The sequence below is a fragment of the Toxotes jaculatrix genome, chromosome 16 (assembly GCF_017976425.1).
Source record: "Toxotes jaculatrix isolate fToxJac2 chromosome 16, fToxJac2.pri, whole genome shotgun sequence".
In the NCBI taxonomy this organism is placed as follows: Eukaryota; Metazoa; Chordata; class Actinopteri; family Toxotidae; genus Toxotes; species Toxotes jaculatrix.
The window spans coordinates 10,766,441-10,780,713 of NC_054409.1; the positions used below are offsets into that span (position 1 = coordinate 10,766,441).

The 14,273-nt window shown below is 42.2% G+C and overlaps 1 protein-coding gene across 1 annotated transcript in view; it reads right to left on the minus strand.

Moving 5' to 3' along the window:
- Positions 1-14,273, minus strand: part of cntfr (ciliary neurotrophic factor receptor) — a 212,092-nt gene that overhangs the window by 162,494 nt on the left and 35,325 nt on the right. The window contains exon 2 of the mRNA XM_041058147.1: positions 13,769-13,809. The gene's annotated coding sequence lies outside the window, so the exon portion shown is untranslated. The remainder of the gene's footprint in view (positions 1-13,768; positions 13,810-14,273) is intronic.

Here is a 14,273-nt window from a genome sequence, read left to right on the forward strand (position 1 = left end):
TCCTCTCCTTTTGGTCCTTCACCCCTCTAATTTTTTGCCCTCCTCTTCCTCCATTCTCCTCCCCTCCCCTCCCCTCCTCTCTTCACTGGCCTCTTCAAAGGTAAGAGGCCGTCGGCGCGACTTCAGTAGGAGAACCACACCACGATCAGACATGTCAGCACCTCCATCACACACACACACACACACGTCAGCACTTCAAATACACACACACACGCAGACACACGTGCACATGTCAGCACCTTCAACACACGCACAAACACACACACATACACACACACAGATCCACATGTCATTAGGGAGGTCCACATGGCTCATATAAAAGCTTGTCCAGCAGGAATGGAGCAGGGCACAGAGGAAAGAGGGAGGAGGAGGGAGGAGGGGGGAGGGAAGGAGCAAGAAGAAAGTGTCAAAGCACAGACAGAAGAAGGGAGGGAGAGGGTGAAGGAGGGAGGTGAAGAGGGTAATGCTGAAGCAGTTAGGGAGGGAAGGAGAGGAGGGAAAGGAGTGAGGGAGATGAGGAGGGATGTTGCACAGAAGGTAAAATCTGAGGATTACCAGTCACCAGAGGGTTGGTTTGACCATCACTGAATCTGGTGTGTGTGTGTGTGTGTGTGTGTGTGTGTGTGTTCTCACTAAATCACTTCCTCCTGTTGAGCTCTGTGCCTGCTTTTACTGGCACAGCTCCAACACCTTTTAACATACAAACTACCTGTCATTGCTTTCTGTCACTGCTCTCTGGTTTCCTTCCCCCTTTCCTTCCTTCCTTTGGAGTCTCCTGCATTTTCTGCCATCCTTCCACCCTGTCATGCTCTTGTCATTTCTCCACTATTTTAATTTTTCATGCCCTCCTTTCCTCCTCACTACTTTCATTTTCTCACTTTTCACGTTATTTTCGTTCAATTTTCCCTCCTTTTGCCTTTTCAGCCCTCTTTCCCTTGTTTCCTTATAACCTTTTTTCATTCCTCCTACACCCTTTTTCCTTTCTTCCCTCCTCTTCTCTTTTCCACTGCTCCTTCCTTTCCTTCCTCTCCCTGATTACTCCCATTCCTGTCTTTCACTTCTATTTTTGTTCCTTCTTCACCCCCATCTACTGCTTCTTTATGCCATTCTGTTTTAAACTACATTTGTGCGCCAGAAGTACCATGAACGGTGGGAGACAGAGAGAATGGCAAGTAAAAAATACAAGTCATCTGAGAGACGGACAGAATGTAAAAGAGAAGGGAATAGCAAAGAGAAAAAGGAGGGATGGATGATTTTTTTTGGCAGATACAGATAACAGGGAGAGATGTGGTACCAGAAATGCAGACAGGAGAGTGGGAGAAAGCAGAGTTACCAGATACAAGCAGGCAGAGAGAGAGAGAGAGAGAGAGAGAGAGAGAGAGAGAGAGAGAGAGAGAGAGAGAGAGAGAGAGAGAGAGAGAGAGAGAGAGAGAAGAAGCAGAAATGGCCCAGAGAGAGGAAGATAATATAGAGAAAGAGGGGGTGGCAGATCACAGGGAGACAAAAACTATATGTAGGAGAGTGAAGTGCAGATAACACAAAGAGCAGAGAAAGCAACGGGTTGAGGAAGAAAAAAAACAGAGACAGAGACAGTGTGGGATAGCAGCGCGAGAGAAAGGAGAAGAGAGGCTGGGAAGGAGAGGAGTCTATACTCAGATCAATGGATGGCCTGTCCTCTGCTGTGTCTGCATTTCCTCTGGCTCACACAATAAGGCCCTCTCACTACACCGAGGGGAGAGAGTGTGTGAGAGAGAGTGTATGTTTGTGTGCATGTTTGTGTATGTGTGTGAGGGAGAGAATGTCATTCAGAGCTAAAATGACCCCTTTGCACTCCGGCGTTTTCTTAATATTAGAGGTCAACAGTCGGCCTTCTGATTTGGGAATTTCAATCTGTAGCCGCTTGCAGGGCCACATGGAAGTGAATCTAATCTGTACAGGGAGGCCTTTATCTCTGTCAGTGTGAACGTCTATAGGTTTTTATCTGCTGGATGTGAGTGTGAAAGTGTTTGACTGTGTGTTAGCCCTGCGATGTATAGACTACAAACAGTTCTTCCTCGCCTTTCACCTCCTGCTTTGTAGGACTGAACGGGAATAAGTGGATATGTAAAAGAGATGGATTAATGAGGGAATCATTATTTTCAAATTAATGTTGGTGTTAAAAATAGTGGAAAGTCCCCACAAAAACCTCCCTGCGTCCAAAGGGATCCCTTCATATGGATTCTGTATAACCAACAGCCCAAAATGCAAAGATAATGAATCAACAATTGTGTAAATTGTCTAACCATTTCAGTACTAATGGATAGATTGCTAAATGGATGGATGATGGATGCACAGACAGCGAATAAGGCTTCTAGTTTTCAGAGACTGGCTGTAAGCACATACTCGTGGCAATTTGGATGATCTGATGAGCAACTGCAATCACTGCACATTGTGACAAACGCTGGAAACGAGGACGGAGCAGGATGAATCCATCATTAGTAGGAGGGTGCAGCATCAGCAGGTAGAATTCGGTTGGGCTTCGATAATGACACATCAGCACCTCTCATCCTGCTCTCACTCCCAATTAACTGTTGTTTGACTTGTGAGTCCTGCAGGGTTCCCACACGCTCACGTATAAGTCACAAGTATGTCATTTGTTTTGATTGGTGTAATATGTCAAAATTAACACGAGAGGAATTTATCTGGTGCTGCAAGTCACACCTTGCATGTGGCAAGTTTGGTGAAATGAGCCCCTGCATCACAGTTCTGACAATTATGGGAAGCAATCGTAACGTTTTAGCTTGTGGGTGCACCAGTGTTTCATTCTGTAGCAGTTAGGCAATCAACACCACGACTGCTGAAACAATTAGCAGAAAATTAATCACCAATCTCAAACGTGACAGTTTGCTGCTTTTTTTTAATCTGTTTTAAATAAATATAAAGTGAATATCGGGATTTTGGTATATTTGGGTGAGGGTAATTGTGAAGGGCATTTATCACATTTGTAAACAAAACACAGAAATCACTCAGAAAATGAAAATAGCTGTTGATTTCAGCACTATCATTATAATTGGGAAATACAAGGATTAAAGGTGTACAGATAGATTTCTGAGTCTGCATGGTTTGTTTTTTACACTCAAAGTCAATATAAATGGTTAACGGTTTCTGGGTTATGTATTACTTATTATTCGTAGTATTTTTAGAAAGCTCAATATACTATGCTTATAAAATCCCTCAATATTTTGTAATATTAAATCCTTCGTGCTACCAATCAATTTTGTCACAATTTTCCGCTGGATATCTCATAACACAAAGCTTAAATTGAAATTTGCTGCTCTTCCACTTTTTAACCTCAGACAGGCCTTTAGCGATTGTACACGCTTTCAGTTTATTTTGGGAGACAAGTGATTTGCCCAGAGACAGACAGCAGACTGCTCGCAGGTTACAAGGGCACAATAGCACAAGGCCACGGCCGTGCTTTAGACCTGTACGAGGGTATCAGCTCCCAGGGGTGTGTGTGTGTGTGAGAGAGAGAGAAAGAGAAAGAGAGAGAGAAAGATGGGGTGAGACAGTGTGTGACGAGGCGTGTGCTTGTGTGTCCTCCAGCAGCCATGATGCATTAGTGTAACCTGATCCCTCTCCTCCCCTGTGAGCCCCAACCTTGAGACAGACAGAGAGAGATGCAGGTTGCAAAGCCATATTGTGTTATAAATGAGGCTGTTGGTCTTCATCACTGAATCTGTCTCGTATTAGTCACTTAGGGAAAATGCACAATTTTCTTTTTTTTTTTTTTTAAACAATGTTAGCAAAGTGTGGCTAACGTTAGCTCACACACTCCACCTGGCTAGTTAACAACATCCGGGCATTAGTGTGGTAATATTAGTTTAACCGATTAGTATTTCTGGGGCAGACGAGCGAGGGTAGCAACGTTTAATTTTTTGTTTAGTCGGTTACACTATGTGTTAAAACACAGAGACTACCATTGCAGTACAATTTGATGACTTGTCTTTTCACCATATTAAGAATAACAAAATATAATGATATTTTTACAATCTGTCTCTGACTTTTGTCTCCTGCTCTGATTAACATCAGAAAATCATTTAACATAAATCCATAAAAGCATAAAATCCTCCTTTTCCTGTCACACAAACCAGACAAAGCATTAATGGGGAAGAGACGTTTCATTACATCCTTTTGCTTCATTGTGAAAAACTGTGTTATGCCTCAGAGTCATTTCTTTCATTAAGGAACCTGGGTCATTATTGGCCCAAGTATAACGAAACTCACAATTGAAATTCTTCATCTCGAATACATTTAATAATAATGGGGTATTATTCCCCATCTTATTCCCCTACATTAAATAATACTATTCCCAGAGCCCATTAAGAAACTTAATCATCGGGGGCTGAAATACACTGCGGAGAGATAATTACAGTTGATGATATTCACAGATAATTCACCAATGATCATGTGATTCGGCCTTTCTTTCTTCTCTTAGTCTTACTTTCTTCAGCTTCTTCTGCAGCTATCAGGCTCATACCTCACTGAAATCTGTCTTAGTTAAGGACTTTAAAGTAGCAAGCCAGCAACATGAAAAAAAACGTGTCAGGAGAAGAAAGAGAAGAAGATAAAAAGGTGAAACGGGAATTAAAAAAACGACAAAAGGTATAAAAATAGACATGAGGGAGGCAGAACAATAAATCATTTACATACATATGCTGGGTAAGGTCATCAGGGTTTAAATATTCATTATGGGTGTCAGGTCGAAGCTTTTAGATCTTGAGATACAGTTTCGTTTCTCTCCTCATTTGATGTTTATGTTCGCTGAATTATGCATCAAAATGAATGTTATAAATACACTTGGGTGTTTTTTTGTTGTTTCCACAGGCAGGAACTCTTGTGTGGCAATAGCGCTGCCAGAGTTCGAGGTCTAAGTCCCACCGGAGACACTCTCTGTGAAAGTGTATGGACTCAGGTCACTTGGGTCAGGTTTTTTTTTCACTGAACAGCAGAAATACTCATGCTGTGTTGGATTCTGCACAGGAGGGAGAAACAGGAAATACAAAGAAGTGCAGGTTGACATTTACATCTGAGGCATTTAGCCACAGCAGTGCACAATGATGGCACTTTAACTGGACACCTGACATTTTGGTGGACACATTGTCCATTTTAGGGATCAAATCTGAGATCTTTGAGTTATAGGATAACTTCTCTCTTTGATCTAACATTAACATCCAAGGGGTTTAAGCTCTCATTTGCAGAGATCAGCAGGTAGAGGTTTAATGTGGTCAAATCTGAAAATGTTATATGGATAAATTTAGGAAAGCAACATAAGTGGTTGAAGCAACAAGTCCTGCAACCATATAGGTTGTTTGTCTCAACCCTGAGATGAAATAGTGCCCCTACAGCGGCAGGCAAACCCAACCTTTGTTGTCATGACCACGATTTCAACATACACTTAAGTCGTTCAGTATAGTTAACATGACTTAGAAGAGGGGTCGACACAATAAAAGATATGCCCATTCCTAAAGCCATGCAGTCACTTCTGAATAATAATGAATCATAATTTAACATCTACATAATATTTTGTCTTGTCTTCTCTTCACCATTTATCATCATTTTAAAGGCTGTTTTTGGTGCTGTATTGTTTTGAATCATATTATATAGAGAATCTAATATTTCAGCATCTGCTGAAGGGGTCAATATATTAGGTGCACTTTGTCTGACACCATATTGTGATGTAAAGGGCACTTTATTTTTGTAGCGTTTTCTCCTTTTACAACTTGTTTTACTACAATTTCCAGTCCTCTCACTGCAGCCCTGCACTTGCCCCTTTCCTCACCCCTTCTTTCACTTTCTAGTTTTTCATCTGCATCGTTCTTCTCCTCCCTGTACTTCCAGTCCCTTCTATCTGTTCATTTATCACCAGCCACTCTCCCTTCCCATCTCCATCCCAATCTATCTCTCTTTCCTGTTATGTTTCCACTGTCCATTCATTTCCCCCCACCCCATTTTCCTTTGTCCCTTTCTTTCTTCCTTCTTCCCTTCCTCTTTACTCCTTTCTGTCTTTGTCTCTCTCTCTCTATTATTTTCTCCCTCGCCACTCTCTGATGGGTGTCCTGTTCCCTCTCTCTCTGGGAGTAGCAGACCTCCTGACGGCTTAGTATTGATCCTCCCATCTCCTTCTTTTACTATCTCTCGAGCTTGCTCTCTCTCTCTCTCTGTCCCTCTCTCTCTCTTTCTGTCTTACGAACACACATGCATACGAACACACACGTGCATACGAACACACACACACACACGCATTAAGGTGACAAGATAAAAGGGTTTGTATGCCCCAAGGCAAAGGCAGCTAAACATGAGACCAGAGGCTCTCAGCCTCTAGTATATATATCAAGAACAGAAACATTTAACAAACCCAAGGCTGCAAATACACTCCCATATCTCGAACAGGAACTGCCCGAGAATTACCATTAGATTTATTTACAACAAGCTTATTTTTATCTGCAAGTTAAGCTCGGCATGAAAAAACATGAATCTTGTAAAATCGCTGCAGTCGAAACATTCTTCAGCAGTTGCCTCAGAAAGCTGAAGGCAACCAGCACGCTCTAGTCTCTGTGAAGGAAAATTTCCGGATAATAATACTATTTATAATCTTCGCCCTGGGGGGGGATACTTGACTCTAACTGGAAGAAGTTCCTTGTTTTTCTCTAAAACACTGTTCAAGCAAAGCTGTCTTGGAGACTGTGTTTAGGGGCCAGTCTGTAATACATATGTAAACAAGTTCAAAATGAGAAAAAAGGGGATTTGGTCTCTGTGTGATCAGTTGCATTTATCCCCATTATTAAGCTGCAAACATTCCCTGTATGTGGATGCTATCAAAAATATCACGGTGTAGTAAGTGATATTTTTGATCACTGATGTGAAGCAGCCAAACCAAGGCCAAGACCATCCAGCTGCAGAGTCATGTGAGTTTCAGAGGTGTAGACAAGTTCACCATCGCTGTCTACAGGTAAGAAAAGTAACCAATTGTTTTTATATTTTACCTCTAAAAAACAACTTAAAGAATCCATTAAGTGGAGTATATTTTCTGTTGAATGGTGTTCAAAGGACCATCACTATTTTACTTCACTCCTAAATCTTTTTTTTTCTTTTTATCTGAGTAGTTTGTAGTCATGTGTAAGTGCTGTACAAATAAATTCTATGGTTGTATTACTTTTATTATTACTATGCTGATGTCCTACAGGTTACTTTGAGAGTAAAAGAGGGTTGTTCTGTCCAGATTGTATTTGTCCAAAGGAAAAAAAAAGAGGTGATGGATGCAGGGGCCAAAAGAAACAAACAAAAGAAAATAGTTGTGTAGCTTGAGTACATTCCTTCATGGTAAATATGTAAACTAAAAACTGTGTGTCTCTGAAGCTTAGCGCGGGTCTCTGTTGCAATGTTTAAACAAAAGCACTGTCACTAAAATGCCTCCAGCTCTACACATAAAGGCAGCTCTTTTATCCTTCACATGTACTGCTGTTGTTCTTTAGTATAAAGCATCACAGACCTGCTAGAGTGACCTGCATGCTGTTTATTTATGAGACTTTTTTTTTTTTTTTAGAAATTAAACGTTCACAGCTGCGTTTTGCTGCCACTTAGAGACAATGAGCAAAGCTGCATTTAGCAGAATTAGTGAAAACAAAAATAAATCAAATAGAACCATTACATAAAACCGAAACAAATCTGTCAACTGCAACTGTCCCCTAAAATCGTTTTGCAAGCTTGTCTCTTTTTCCAGTTGGGATTTTAGAGAGTGATGCTTTTGCTCACAGCACCTTTCAGCAGAGTAGCTGCATACATTTCAGATGGGAATACAACCCTGTACCATGGCAGTGTTAGTGCCATGCCCCATCCACTGCGCCCCAAAGCTAACAGAGGTTTGAGGAATCGATACCTGGCATGAAAAACGATGTGACTTTCAGCTGCTGTGGCCACATCAATCACTCTATTACCATTAGCTCATCTCTCGACACCAACTTGGACTACTCTCTCCTGCCCCTCCCATCCTCCCTCCACTCCTATGTCACTGGTTTCCCTCCTGTCCTTTAAGTCTCTCTCTCTTCCATTCTCTCTCTCTCTCTCTCTCGCTCTCTCTCTCTCTCTCTCTCTCTCTCTCCCCCTGCCTGCTCAGCGGATGCCCCTTGTCACAGCTCCTATTTCAGCCTTCTGAAGTTTCCTAATTGATCGCAATTAGAGCTGCTACAGAGCAAAGGGGTGGGGAGTGGGGTGGGCAGACAAACGGAGATGGGGAGAGAAAGTGTATATGCATGTGTGTGTGTGTGTCTGTGTGTATGACAGAGAGACACAGAGAAGCAGAGGGAAAGAGATTAAAATCAATGAGTCTGTTTTGAAAGTGGTTATATTAGCAACTGGACTACATTCGACCACAGACTGCTGGGGTAATAACACGAGAGATGGGGGGGGTGACAGACAGACAACGAGAGAGACAAAGAGACAGTGACTCACAGGAAGATGGAAAAACAAAACAGACTACTGATGGACAGAAATAAGCGATAGTGAATGAAAGATACTATTTGATTTTGAGATTTTTGACTGTTTACATTTGGAGTCATTGAGCATTAGAAATGTTAAAACAGAAACAGAAGGATACACAACCAACAGCTTTAAAGCTGTCTTTTTTTTTTAACAACATATCTATAACAATTTGGGATTTTAGGAGTTACACTTTGATTAGAGCGCAAGTTTTGATTTTTGTCTCCATACAGGCACAATGGTACAACAACCTGGCAACCGAATGTGTCAGCTACAGTAACTATGACCGTTTGTTGAATAGCCATGTAACTCCTTCAAATACACACATGAGATTATAAGCACATTTCCCAAAAATGTTGAACTACTCCTTTAAAGGAAGAGCATTTCTAATATCGTTTGTAGCTCATTAACATTTGGATTCCACTGATAAACAGCACTACACATGTAAATTTATTTCTAGCTGCTTCCACTAGGACTTCAGTAGTTAGTCAGTTCAGCTGTAACATTAAGGAAAATAAGTTATCTGGTTGAACACTTGCCAGAACATGAAACAGAATCAGGAGTGTAAAACTTGATCGGGACATCTCAACTTGGCACAGAATGAATCACTTATGATTCCTGAGAGCAAGAATTGGGGAGGGGGGGGGGGGGGGGCTCAGAATAAGAGATGTATTAACAAGGTCTGAAAGACACATGCAGAGAAAACAGAGATAGGGATAAGTTGGGATAAAATCAAAAGAGGCAGACAGAGTGATTTTTGTAAGGAAAGGAGCAGCCAAGAGAGGGAGAGAGAGAGAGAGAGCAAGGGATTTGTAATAGAGAGATAGAGAGGCAGAATGACAAAGAGGAAGAATAACAATGGTGCCAAAGCCTCTTCCATCCTCCTTGCAAACGTCCCTGATCCCCTTTTTTCTCTCATTTAAATTCCTCTCCATTGTCATTGCAATCCAGGCCTAACCCCCCACCATGTGGCAAATACACACACACACTAACACGCACACACACACACACACACACACACACACACACACACACACACACACACACACACACACACACACACACACACACACACACACACACACACACACACACACACACAAACACTCATGGACATTAGAGCACATATGCATTGACCTCCAGCAGCAACCAGGGCCATCCCAGGGAGCCAGGCTGACACATCTTTGCTAATCCCTATCAATGGGCACACACATGTACACACTCAGAATGTTTGCTGGAAAGATAGGCTCAAGTTTCCCCAGACTGCAGATGTCAACGTGACCCTAGCCATGCTAACATGGGTGTGGAATAGCAAGCAGCTTGTCACCAAGCATCCAGTGTCTTGTCAGCAACACAAGACCAAGCAGGCTAGAGCAGCACTCACTTGTGCCTTGTCAACATCTATGGATGATACAGCTAGCTTTAATTCTGTTCCTTGCCTTACCATTCCCTGGTCAATAGGGCTTACAACCACAGTACCCTGGCTTGTCAGCAATGGTATCTTACAGAACAGACATACTGCTCTCAGTAGCGCTAGCCTCTAATGTCTTCAGAGCTGTCTAACAGCAGCAGCAGGGCTAGAAAATAACGTCTTGTCAGCATGGGTAGGACATGGCTGGGTTAATACAATTCCTTAGCTTATCACTCCCTTGTCAGCAGTTCTAGGTCACAGCGATGGCAACAACTGGCGCTGATCTTAATATTGTCTTGTCGATGTGCATAGGCTACATCTGGACTGTCAACAAAGCCTGGAATCATGCAAGAGAGTGAGAGAGAGAGAGAGAGAGAGAGAGAGAGAGAATGAAATGATGCCTTGTCTGCAATGTCAGGACAACACTGGCATTGTGTTATTCCTTGCCTTATCACTGCCACGTCAACAATGTTAGAACAGAGATGGTTACTGCTGATACTAATACTGTTGCCAGGCCTTAGTGTGGAATCACAAGAAAAAAAAATGTCCGTCTTCCCTCCGGAGCATCATATGATACTGTTTTACAAAAATGTGAAGCAGAAATGACTTTAAAGAAAACAGATGTCTTGGATGGACAGTTAGTGATGCAAAGGTTTGGTGTGCTCAGAGCTCATTCCTCTAAAATTCTCATTCATTCATAAAATAATTGAATTTTGTTGTATTCCCACAATGATACACCGGACTGAAATCATTATATGATTATTTTCTTACACTGTGGACACCTTTACCTCTAATTCTTTCTCAAAGGGGGTTATGATAAAAACTGAAAAACTGTGTCCGATGATAACTAATGAACCATCCAATAAGAGCTACTGTGTGTGCAAAATGAAGGAATATGAAATATTCCAAAAAGAAACCAAAACACATGATGTAAACATGCATAAACAAACAGAAAGGGATAGAGGAATGTCATAACTGTAAAAACTAAAAGTCAATTTGGGCCAAACTGAATTTGCAAAAGAAATCAGGGACAGGGTACACTGTGGACAAATCAATGTCAATCTGATCTAAAATAACCAAGGGTGGTGTGTACTTTGAGAGAGAGAGGGGGGGGGGGGGGGGGGGACTGACTGTGTGTGTGTGTGTGTGTGTGTGTGTGTGTGTGTGTGTGTGTGTGTGTGTGTGTGTGTAAAGGTGATTCTGGCGACAAGGCGACCCGGAGGGATCAAAACACCCTCTCTCACATTACTGATGACCCCACACAGAGACACTCACACAGACAGGAGATGCATGCGCTTGTACTAGTGTAGATGACATGGCGGTGTCTACAAAGCAGTTTGCTGACCTGCAAGCCTTAGCAGTCAGAAAGAGAGAGAGGAAGGGTTCTTCATAGACCATCCCCAGTACATCACGTCATGGAAGCTTTTTTGACTGCAGCATAGACAAGTATAGGGTCAAATCCACGTAGCCATTTCTGTTTGTCACTCTGACCTCTACTATCCAATAAGAGTAGAGTAGGCAGCTAGAGGTGACAGGTTTTGAGTGCGTGTTAAGTTCAGAGCTGCAAAACCACTTAGTATTGTGGCCGGCAAGTTAAAAATATCAAACCAAATGCATTTAGTGGAGGAAAATGTCAAGGAACTCAGCTCTTTTATGCAGAGCTCCTGGGGAGTTTGTTGTCTCCCAACCACCCCAGGTACACTGAAACTGAGAACTAACTCAGCTGTGGAAAATATGGTTCCACCAGTGCCAGTTATGCTGTTACCCATGCCGACCTCTTCACAGACACATTAATGCTCAGAAAAATAAATACATTTACTCTGCAACGATTTTTGCAGATGTATAATTGAAAGCCAACAGCTTGATTCTAAATTTGGGAACAATGGATTATATATCGTGAGTGGAGTAATTTGACTTTTCCAATCATATTGACAGTCTTTACCAATAAGAGACCGACAGACCTTCTAGTCTCTAAACCCTGAATCTTCCATCTTTCCAATTCTTTTAATGTGTCAGCTCTTTGCTTGTCGTGATTTTGCAACATGACATATGCCTTGCTGCAAGCCAAATGTACCAATGGGGGAGGGGGGGGGGGGGCTAAACTTCTGAACTCACTTACGGTTAAGGCAAAAACAAAATCACAGGGTAATTACACTGCATTGCACCTGGTTGTCAGCGGTAGCCTAAAGTGCTGCAGGCTTGTGTCCTCGGTTCAAATCCCTGGACCGGCATGGGGATAAATCTGGCTGGGGAAAGCAAATGAATAATGCTCTCCCCTCCCTCATTAGCTGCTTTTATACAGCCTGTTCAACCTTTATTCCACCTTACTGTTCTGTATAAACAATATGGACATGGAATTGGGGGGGGACACTGTCGTTCCGACAACAAGCCGGCAGAGGAGGTAGTCACAGAGCCAGATAAACATCTGCGTAAAAGAGAGAGCTGGCATGGTAGGACAGCTGCTGAGGCTGTTTGTAACATCACACTTGGAGGCAGAATTATGCCGGCATTGTTTGGTTCAGTGTAAACAAGCAAAGCCTGCATAATGAAGGATGTCTTCTTAACAGCAATACAGCAGGATCACTGTTTAAAAGAGGCAGTCAAGCTGCCCTTAAGCAAAACCCTTAACCCCAAGTTTCTTTTGCTGCAGCTAATTTTGCATTTGCTAATTCTGAATGTAAACATCTTGTGTCATTCATGTATAAAAATAAATCTGTCAGGTTAGGAAGCAGGTTTTTCTCTTTAAGTTCAAACGAGTGGCATTAAAACTTTAGCTTCAGGTCTCTGTGAGTGAATAAAAGTGTGTACACACACTATTAGTGTTCAAAGCACTGCGGCAGGCATGGACTTCCCTGCATGTAACCTTATAGTCCTGAGCTGTCAGTATGAATGTATGGCAGTGGCCTGCGTGGAATCTGAATATCTGTCTACGTGTGTGTCCACTCCGTCTGCGTATTTCCTGTGCGGGTGTGTGTATGTGCACGTCCGTGTGTGCCTGCGTGACGGTGTGTAACCTGCGTGCCCACGTTTCTGTATCTGACCGTCAACATGTGTGTGTCGCTGGCATTTCTGGACACAGGAACTCTATCCGCCTCCACGGAGTCCTTTCAACGCCCGCCGCTGCCACACACACATCACACATCCTATTGCTGACACACACATGTCACCACGGCAACCAGATACAGCCTAAGACATGCTACTGACAGAGAAGCAGAGACCACCATACTGGCAGGCCAAAGGTTCTCAACAAGGCGATAGGACAGCTGCTGCATTCGCTTGTTGAATGATAACACATGAATTCTCCAACAATTTTCTCAGAATCAAACACAACTAAAAGACGTTCCCTGGGAATTTCAGCACTGATTCAAGAGACCGAAGCTCTGTTCTCATATACAGTCTGTCTTGTTCTCACATATGCTAAACAGGTTCACAGAATTTCTGGGGCTTTTCACACATGTGGCTCCCATTGATTTGATTTCATCCAGACCGCTCAGTACCGAAACTATCATCTTCAAAGTGGTGATAGGGAAATTTCATGTGATAGTAGAGCAAATTTACAAGATGATGCAGATTCACTGCAGATATGGTTGAGCAGGAAAACGAAGAGCAACACTTTTGTCTATTTATAAGGAGAATGAAATGAGTTTCACGGATCCCTGGTTTGTGAAACTTACTCAGCACAAATAACAAAAGCAGCGCATTAAGCCTAAATTCAACTTGATAAAAATTGCAGAGCAGAAAAAAAAAAAAAAACAATTGAGTTGCACAGTGTGCTTGAGGTACAGCAGAAACATCTACAGTATATCCACAGTAACAATAAAAAAACAAAAAAAAACTTACCTTGGACAGGACGAAACGTCAGCACGATCCTCCTCTTCACCCTGTCAAAAACAACCCAGAGTTATTTATGTGATCTGGGAAAACATTCAGGAGTGACTATTCCTTTGCTTTTAAGACGTCTGGCACATTTGGTCAGTACCTATAAAGAATGCTCATCTCACATTGAGGATAGCATCTGTCTGTCTTTTCAACACAGCAGAAAGGCAAAGACATTTGAACTGGTGTTGTTGAAAGAGCTAATATCCTGCTAAAGAAAAAACACACACAGAAACCCCCAAAGGATTGTAAAATTGAGTTTATAGCTTTCATAGATTTTACTGGACCCCAAGCATGTAGAGTCAAATGGAACATACTGCAAAAGATTTTGTACAAATTATGGTACCTGAATTCTAAAGCAAGAAACAACATGAATGTGTTTGCAAAATCACAGGAGTGGAGTTCTCCTCCAGTTCTCCTCTTTCCCACAACTGTCCATCCTCTCAGCAATTTGTCTTCAGTGATTTTC